The 9,163-nt window shown below is 48.2% G+C and overlaps 1 pseudogene across 1 annotated transcript; it reads left to right on the top strand.

Moving 5' to 3' along the window:
- Positions 1–3,788: 3,788 nt before the first annotated feature.
- Positions 3,789–6,381, top strand: LOC311607259 (proteasome subunit beta type-3-like; annotated as a pseudogene). Its single transcript has 2 exons — positions 3,789–4,411; positions 6,353–6,381. The product of its transcript is annotated as a proteasome subunit beta type-3-like (transcript).
- Positions 6,382–9,163: the final 2,782 nt, after the last annotated feature.

Below are 9,163 nucleotides of genomic sequence, written 5' to 3'. Positions count from 1 at the left end.
ACACACACACACACACGGAAAGAAACAACTCCCTAACATCAGTTCTTAAGTGGCAAAAAACCATAAGCTGATGTTGGAAAATTAAGAGTGAAAGTTCTGTGCACACCTGTAATCCCAGCACTCAGGGAGGCAGAGGCAGGCAGTTCCCTTGAGTTTGAGGCCAGCCTGGTCTACAAAGTGAGGCCAGGACACAGGGCTATTACAAAGAGAAACCGTGTTTCAAAAAAAATCAATAAGTTCTCTAACTAATAATGAGACTATTTTCTCCTTTAATCTAGCAAAATGATTTGGATTCTCCTATATCCGTCACTGCCTAACTCTTCTTTCTTAAAAAGTAACAAGAATATATATGGTTAAAGGGCTGGAGGGATGGCACTGGATGCTGTAGAGGACCTTAACTTTGCCTAGAGAACTTACTCCTGTTTAACCAATAAAAAGCCACCGGGGCAGGACAAATGGGATGGATAGGCGTGGCTAAGGTTCCCGGGTTTTGAGAGATGGAGAGACTCTTGGGAGAGGAGGGAGAGCAGAGGAGAAAGTGAGAAGGAAAGAGGTTGGCTTCATGAGTGAGGAGCAGGAGGAAGCACATGGCCGGCGTGGATGGAGATTTGGCCCAGATGATGATAAGTAGCAAGGATTTGGGATTATAGATGGGAGGTAACCCGATAGAGATTATTAGAAGCAGGTGGCATGGAATTGGGACAAGGTATGGGATACCTGCCCCAATATGGGAGGTAGTTTAGGGGATTAGTATCTGCCCTGCCCCAGGTTAACTAAGGCAATTTTAAAACATAACAGGTGTCCATGTCTTCTTTGATTGCTAGCAGGTTAGAAAATACCCCCATAATAATAATTATAGGGCCAATAATAAAAATTATTAGGCCTACTTATAAACCAGCTCCCCCACCCCTCACCCCGCCGCCATCCCTGTCCCTTGCCACTTCTGGCAGTCAGGAAAGCTACCCGGAGGGTCATGAACACGGGAGAGCTATCCCTGCCCCTCACCAGCTGCAGCACTCAGGAGAGTGGGCCCTGCACCTCTGCTGGGTGGCACAGTAGTGCCGGCCTTGGTCAAGGAGGCCTCAGGATGAGGGCGAGGGAAAGCTAGTCCTGTCACTCTTCTGTCATGAGGTGGTTTGGGTGCTGGGGTGATGCTTACCCCTCCCCCCAACTCTCACCACCTGTGCAGTCTGGAGAGTTGGCCCTGGGGTCATGAGAGCAGGTGAGCTGGCCCTGGCCCTTGCTGGCTGCAGCACTCGGGAGAGAAGGTCCTGTACCTCACCTGGGCAGCACAGTAGAACTGGCCCTGGTGGAGGGGCACAGGTGAGGCAGCCAGAGGGTGAGAGTGGCTCTGTCACTTGGCTGCCCAAGGTGGTGTGGTTGCAGGAGTGATGCCCTCCCCTCTCTCTCCTTGTAGCAATGGGAGAGCTGGTCCTAAGGGAGAGCAGGAGAGCTAGCCCTGTCCCCTCACTGGCTGTAGCACTCTGGAGTGAGGGCCGTGCACCTCAAGTGGGCAGCACAGTGGCATGGGTGCTGGTGAGCCAGCCCCTAGGGCATGAGAGTGAGAGAGCTGACCCTGCCTCCTGCCAGTTGTGGCACTAGGTGGCCTATCCAGGGCAATGCTGGAAAGCTTGCCTAGGGAGGGCCCAGGAGCTGACCCAGCTCTGCTATTGCTGAGGCCCAGCCAGGCCTCTGAGTTGGCCCACACCAAAATCTATATCATCTGCAAGTGGTTGGGACTTGTGAATGAGCCAGTCCTGCTGATCCAAAGCTGCAGGATCTCCATGACACAGGGCAACAACAGGATAAGAGGAGATTTGGCAAGGATCCAATATTAATAGTGTCACAGAAGCCAGAGACCTCAAACCAGACCAATGACTCATGGCAACGAACGTTTTGCAAGTGAAAATGTGTGGACAGAGGGATAAATACTGTAGGACACACTGTGACGTACTACAGCTTCCACAATGAGATATTTTTATGTGTGCGTGCGTGTGTGTGTGTGTGTGTGTGTGTGGTGTTTTATTTGGGGGGTGTTACAAGGGCTAAAGGCAGATATGAGAGGATGAGGAGATGAGCAGGACTGGGGTGCAGGATGTGAAACTCACAAAGAATCAATATAAAGTTAAAAAAAAAAAAAACAAAAAACTGCCAGGCAGTGGTGGTCCACACCTTTAATCCCAGCACTTAGGAGTCAGAGGCAGGCGGATGTTTGTGAGTTCTAGGCCAGCCTGGTCTACAGAGCGAGTCCAAGAGAGCCAGAGCTGCACAGAGAAACCTTGTCTCAGAAAAACAAGATAAAACAAAAAATACCATGACCACAAGCCACTGGGAAGGAAAGGGTTTATTTCACTCACACCACACGTCTACATAACAATTCATTGTCAAAAGCAGCAAGGGTAAAAACTCCAGCAGGACAGGAGCCTCGGGAAGTGATACTGTTTAACGGCTTGATCAGCTGGCTTTTTTTTTGTTTTTTTCCTTATAGAGTCCAGGGCTACCAGCCCAGGGATGGCATCACCACCCACAATGGGCTGGGCCCCTGCCCATCGATAGAGGCCGGACATGGTGGCGCACGCCTTTAATCCCAGCACTTGGGAGGTAGAGGCTGGTGGATCTCTGTGAGTTCAAGGCCAGCCTGGTCTACAAAGTGAGACCAGGATAGCCTGGCTTCCTGTAGTTTTCTAACAGGCCCTTCTAGGAGCTTCTGAGGTAGATATTGGAGACTGGCTGGCAACAGCTCAGGGCTAATAGTCCTAGATGTTATCAACTCCTTAGTGTCAATGAGAGAAACCTGCTCTACCCGAGATAGAAATCATGCACGGGGAAGACACATCATCCCACAGTGGCTTTACTGTGATCGGGTCTGCAGTGTACAGGGTGGAGGCGTCCCTGGACTGACCCGATGGAGGTGAGAGGAATGTTGCATTTGTTTGTTTATTCACTCATTTTGGTATTTTGAGACAAGTTATCACTCTATAGTCCTGGGTGGACTGAAATCCACCAAGCAGACCATATTACTCTCAATTCACATCAAAGGCTGTGTATGGAGGCACATACCTTTAATCTTAGCAGTGGGAAGTAGAGGCAGGCAGATCTCTGTGTGTTTGAGGCCAGCGTGGTCTACATAGTGAATTCCAAGGCAGCTAGGGCTACATAGACCCTGTGTCAAGCCAGAAAGCAAACAAACAAGAAAAAAAAATGAACAACAACACAACCTCACATCAATCCTCTTGCTTCCGCCTCCAAAGTGCTAGGATCACAGGTGTGAGCCCAGTAGACCCAGTACGAGTACCGACTATATAGGCCCAAAGAGCGGGCACACACACAGTCTCCTGCCTGGCCCACTTCCCAGTCGTGTGCTCCATGCTACTTGCCATCTACTCTTGTCCTGGCTGCTACCTATTTATTTAATGTATATAAGTATTTTAGCTGCATGTACACCTGCAGGCCAGGAGAGGGCATCAGATCACACTATAGATGGTTGTGAGCCACCATGTGGTTGTTGCTGGGAATTGAACTCAGGACCTCTGGAAGAGCAGCTAGTGCTCTTAACCACTGATCCATCTCTCCAGCCCTCCTGCTCCATCTTTGTCCTCATGGTGATTTCCTGGCAACCTTCCTTTGTCTCTGTCTCTGTCTCTGTCTCTCCCTGAGACCCCCCCCCCCAGACTCAGCTAGCATAGTTGAGTTAGAATAGATACCTCCCCAGTTACGGTGTTTGAAGCTTATTAATAAATGTAACAGGAGGCCTCTGTCTCAATAAGTAGGAAGCTAGGAGACCTACCACAGTGCAAACGTGTCTATGATGTCGTCTAATGGAGAGGCCCTCATGGTCATGAAGGGAAAGCATTGTGCGACCATTGTTGCAGACGGGTGTTTAGGGATCCAGGCCCAGATGGTGACCACGGACTTCCAGAAGATCTTTCCCAGGGGGGACAGGCTCTACACGGGCCCGGCTGGGTTGTCCACCGACTTTCACATAGTCTCCCAGTGCCTAAAGTCTGACTGAACCTGTACGAGCTGCAGGAGAGTGGGCAGACCAAGCCTTACATCCTCATGAGCGTGCCGGCCAACCTCTTGTGTGAGAAGCAGTTTGGTCCGTACTACACAGAGCCCGCCATTGCTGGCTTGGACCGGACCGGAAGACCTTTAAGGCCTTCATTTTCTCTCTAGACCTCATAGGTTGCTCCGTGGTGACTGATGACTTTGAAGCCAGTGGTACCTGCTGTGAACAAATGTATGGGATGTGTGAGTCTCCCTGGGAGCCCAACAGGGACCCAGAACGCCTGTTTGAAACTGTTCCCCAGGCCATGCTGGACGCCTGTATCAGGAATGGGCGTCATTGTGTACATCATTGAAAAAGACACCATCACCACCAGGACACTGAAAGCCCAGATAGACCAACCCGGTTCCTTTTTGTTGTTTTTCTTTTTAATAAAATCCCCTCTTTCACTCAAAAAAAAAAAAAAAAAAAAAAAAAAAGAAAAGAAAAGAAAAGAAAAAGAAAGTGCAGCAGCTCGTGTTAGCTGCACTTCTGCATGGCGGCATGAGAATCCAGGCTGCAGACATTAGCTCTTTGCAGGCTCCAGAACCTTGGCTACCGGACCCTTCTGTTTTGCCTTGCCTTAGAGCTGCTTATGCAGAAATGGTTAAATACGAGGAAATGGTTAAATATGGTATGATAGAACTAGGGATGAACACTCTAGGAATTGGAGGGTGGAGAAACACACGCAGAGATTTACTCAGAAAGGTGGCAGAGCTGGTTGACATTTGCCACTAGTCCAACAAGGGTGGGTTCGTTGACCTACCACAACCAAGAAGGGCATCTCAAAAAGGACAGTCTGACTCTTGCGGGTGGGGGGTGCGGGTGGGGTGAGGGGTGGAGGGGGAGCTTCTGAAAAAAAAAGGGAAGGATCAGCTCCAGATTGTGGCCCTTATGAAAAGGTCAGTCTCGAGGGGCTGGAGGGATGGCTCAGCGGTTAAGAGCACTGGTTGCTCTTCAGAGGTCCTGAGTTCAGTTCCCAGCAACCACATGGTGGCTCACAACCGTCTGTAATAGAATCTGAATCCCTCTTCTAGTGTGCATGAAGGCAGAAACACTCATATACAAAAAATAAATAAATGTTTTAAAAAAAAGAAAGAAAGAAAGAAAAGAAAGAGGCAGTCTGGTAATAAGATAGCTCAGCCATTTTTGTTCAAGAGACCCCAGCAATCAGAGAGTTTGTTTATTGGTAAGAAAAAGCAGGACTCGGGGCTGGAGAGGCGGCTCAGTGGGTAAAGGTGCTCGCTGCCGATCCGGAAGATTTAAGTGCGACTCCTGGAAACCGTGCAGCAGAGGAGGAGACTTGGCTCTGGCCAGTTGTCCTTCAACCGGCACATGTGCTCGGTGGCAAAGGGCATGTGTGCGTGCACACACACAGTAAACAAGTGTGTATAAAAGGAAACAAGGAAGAAAGAAAGGATGAAAAAGAGAAAAGAAAAGAGTAATCATGGGAAGGAGGGAGGAATGGGAGGAGACAGGGGATGGGACAACAATTGAGATGTAATATGAATAAATTAATAAAATATATTTAAGAAAAAAGAAAAAAAAAGAGTAATCATCCAGGCCAGTAATTCCAGTTTTGGGGAGGTAGAGGTGAAAAGATCAAAAATCCAATGTCAGCTTTGGCTATATGTCAGGCTTGAGATCAGCTCTGACTTAAAAGAAAAAAAGAAAAGCAGGAATTACTGAAAAGAATATTTTGCCACGGTATTTCGGGGGAAATGAGATGGTTATGATTCTAGCTGTTTTCACTGGTGTGTTATTAACACCAACCCACCAATCTCTTAAGCAGCCAGACCATTTATATCCTGGGGACTCTGAGCCACAACCTGCAGTAGGTTACACAAGAAACCAACCCTGGGCCACAGTCGTTGTCATTGTCACAGGAAGCCAGTCTGCTATAAGTCATATTTGCAGGAAGCCAAGGGCTCTCTGGTGACAATCGAAAACCAATCAACAACAACAACAACAACAAAAAAAAAAAAAAAAAAAAAAAAAAAGGAAAGGAAAAAAGCCAGGCGTGGTGGCGCACACCTTTAATCCCAGCACTTGGGAGGCAGAGGCAAGTGGATCCCTCTGAGTTCGAGGCCAGCCTGGCCTATAAAGCGAGTCCAGGACAGCCAAGGCTACACAGAGAAACCCTGTCTCAAAAAAACAAAACAAAAATTTCTAATCAGGGCTTTCTCCTCTCTCTCTCCCTCCCTCCCTGGTTTGTTTTTGTTTTTGGTTTGTTTTGAGACAGAGACTTGCTATGTAACCCCTGCTGGCTTGAAACCTCAAACTTGTGATAATTTTCCTTCTCTTCAGCCTCTGGCGTGCTGGGGTTACAGGTGTAAGCTATCAAGCCTGCTGGCAGCACAGCACGAAGGTCCTGTACCCACAGATTTCCAGAGAAATCAGGAATGTTGAACGTACAGGGTTGTCCTCTCAAAGAAATGGGTGTAAAACCTGTTCTTCCATACAGAAAGCTGGCAACTGGAGGTGGCTAACAGCCTGGTGATCTGTGTTATCTGCTGGGCCAGGATATATCAAATTCTTTTAGTCAGGATCAGAGATATCTAGTAATCTACATGACCCTTTCAGGCAGGTGTTCCCCAAGTTTCCACAACAAGGACCAGAGGTACCTAATGGTATAAATGACTCTTACATTATCTATGTAGCCCGGGGCTCCCCCACGCTCCCACAAGTAGGATTAGAGGTGTCTAATAGCCCAAATAACCTGTACACTATCTGCATGGCTGAGACCAGGTCACATCCTTCCTTAGGCCTGTAGGATAATACAGGTAACCTATCTCTAGAATCCATCTTCTTGCAAGAAATGACATGTACCCTGAATTAGTTTTAATGTAACTATGCTTTATTGTGCACCAGGGATTGTTTTACATAGGTGCCCATTTGCCCTCCCCCCAAATTACACTGGGTTTAAATATATTGGCAATAAACCCCCTGGCATCAGACTCTCTAGAAGTTTTGATCCAGGTTTTTTTTCCCCCTAGACAGGGTTCTCTGCATAGCCTTGGCTGTCCTGGACTCGCTTTGTAGACCAGGCTAGCCTCGGACTCACATCAATTCGCCTGCCTCTGCCTCCTGAGTACTGTGTGCCAATCGCCTTTAATCCCAGCACTTGGGAGGCAGAGGCAGGTGGATCGCTATGAGTTCTAGGCCAGCCTGGTCTACAAAAGCGAGTCCAGGACAGTCAGGTCTACACAGAGAAACCCTGTCTTGGAAAAAACAAACAAACAAACAAAAAGGTGTGCACCACCACACCTGGCGAGATGTACTCTTTCATCTGTGTCTATGGATCATTGCAGAAGGAAGACAAAAAGGGTACCTTCCATACCTCATCTTGATGTGTCCCATGGTGGAAATAGGCATGCTTTCGAGAGATGCAGAGGCCAGTGGATTTCTATGGCATTGTAAGCAGAATCTGAGGTCCACTGCCCTGCTACCAAAATACAGAGGGACGGAAATTTGTTTTTGTTTTTGTTTTTTTGGTTTTTCGAGACAGGGTCTCTCTGGGTAGCCTTGCCTGTACTGGACTCCCTTTGTAGACCAGGCTGGCCTCGAACTCACAGTGACCCACCTGCCTCTGCCTCCCGAGTGCTGGGATTAAAGGCGTGATGGGGCTGGAGAGATGGCTCAGTGGTTAAGAGCACCGCCTGCTCTTCCAAAGGTCCTGAGTTCAATTCCCAACAACCACATGGTGGCTCATAACCATCTGTAATGTGATATGGCGCCCTCTTCTGGCTTGCAGGAGTACATGCAAGCAGAGCAGTGTATACATAATAATAAATAAATAAATCTTAAAAAAAAAAAAAAAAAGGCGTGCGCCACCTTGCCTGGAAAGGGATGGGGAAATTTGTAAAGGAGTCTGTCACTATTGGTCAAGGTCCTGGGTTCCAGGTTCTTGGCAGCTTTTCCCAAGAATTTAAAATATGATGCTGATTATAATATTTGCTTTTTTTTTTATCATTATGATAAATCACTGCTAAAACTAACTTAGGGACAAAGGTTTTATTTCACCTTCCAGGTTACAGGCCACTGAGGGAAGTCAGGGCAGAAACTAAAGCAGAGGCCGTGGAGTACTGCCGCTTCCTGGCTTGCCAGCCTGCTCTTTTATTCCACCCAGTGGCACTGCTTACAGTGAGCTGGGGCCTCCCATATCATCGCTAATTAGGAAACTCTGGGGCTGGAGAGATGGCTCAGTCGTTAAGAGTACATACTGCTCTTCCATAGGATCTGGGTTCAATTCCCAGCCCCCATATGTCAGCTGACAACTGTCTATATCTCCAGTTCCAGGGACTCTGATGTCCTCTTTTGCCCATGTTACATACAGTTACATAAATGCAAGCAAAACACTCATAAACATAAAAGAACAAAACAAAACCACAAAAAAGCAAAAAACAGAGAATGCAAGCCAGGCGTGGTGGCACAAGCCTTTAATCCCAGCACTTGGGTGGCAGAGGCAGGTGATCTCTGTGAGTTCGAGGCCAGCCTAGTGTACAAAGTGAGTCCAGGACATCCAAGGCTACACAGAGAAATCCGGCCTCGAAAAGCTAAACGAAACAAAACAACCCTACCCCCAAAAATCGTTTTCATTAAAGTTAAGCCTCCCTTCTTAAGATTGCAAACAACGTAAACTCAGAAACCTATCCATCAGAATACTACCTTCGGGGTCCTTTAGGACAACCCGTACAGACAGCAGGTTGCATACACTACTAAGGAGGTTGCTGTTGGCAGCTAGTGTACATTTCTGGATTCTTATTTCAAAGTTTCTCGTGGCTACGGATGACCTTGAACTCCTGATCATCCTGTCTCCAACAGCCGAGTGCTAGGATTACACAGGAGTGCGCCGCCACGCCCAGCCAGAACAGAAAGTTACTAGTAAAGGGTTTCCTTGTAGCTCAGAGTAATAAGCGAGAAAAGCCAAGTGGCAGCACGCCCAGAACCGCGGTAGGAGACGGGCTCTGCCCCTTCCCAGGGGCTTGGGGCCCGCCTCCCTCGTCGCGAGGCAGGCTGGGAAGTCGGCCTCCCTAAAGATGGCGGCAGAATTGAAAAGTTGGAGCTACTCCCGCGGCCCTGAAGGGTTCGGGCGAGCTGGGGGGTATTGGGATACCC

This window comes from Acomys minous (genome assembly GCF_964271855.1).
Source record: "Acomys minous genome assembly, chromosome: 10".
Classification (NCBI taxonomy): domain Eukaryota; kingdom Metazoa; phylum Chordata; class Mammalia; order Rodentia; family Muridae; genus Acomys; species Acomys minous.
Note: the sequence above shows the minus strand (reverse complement) of the source record. Positions and strands in the feature narration are given on the sequence as shown.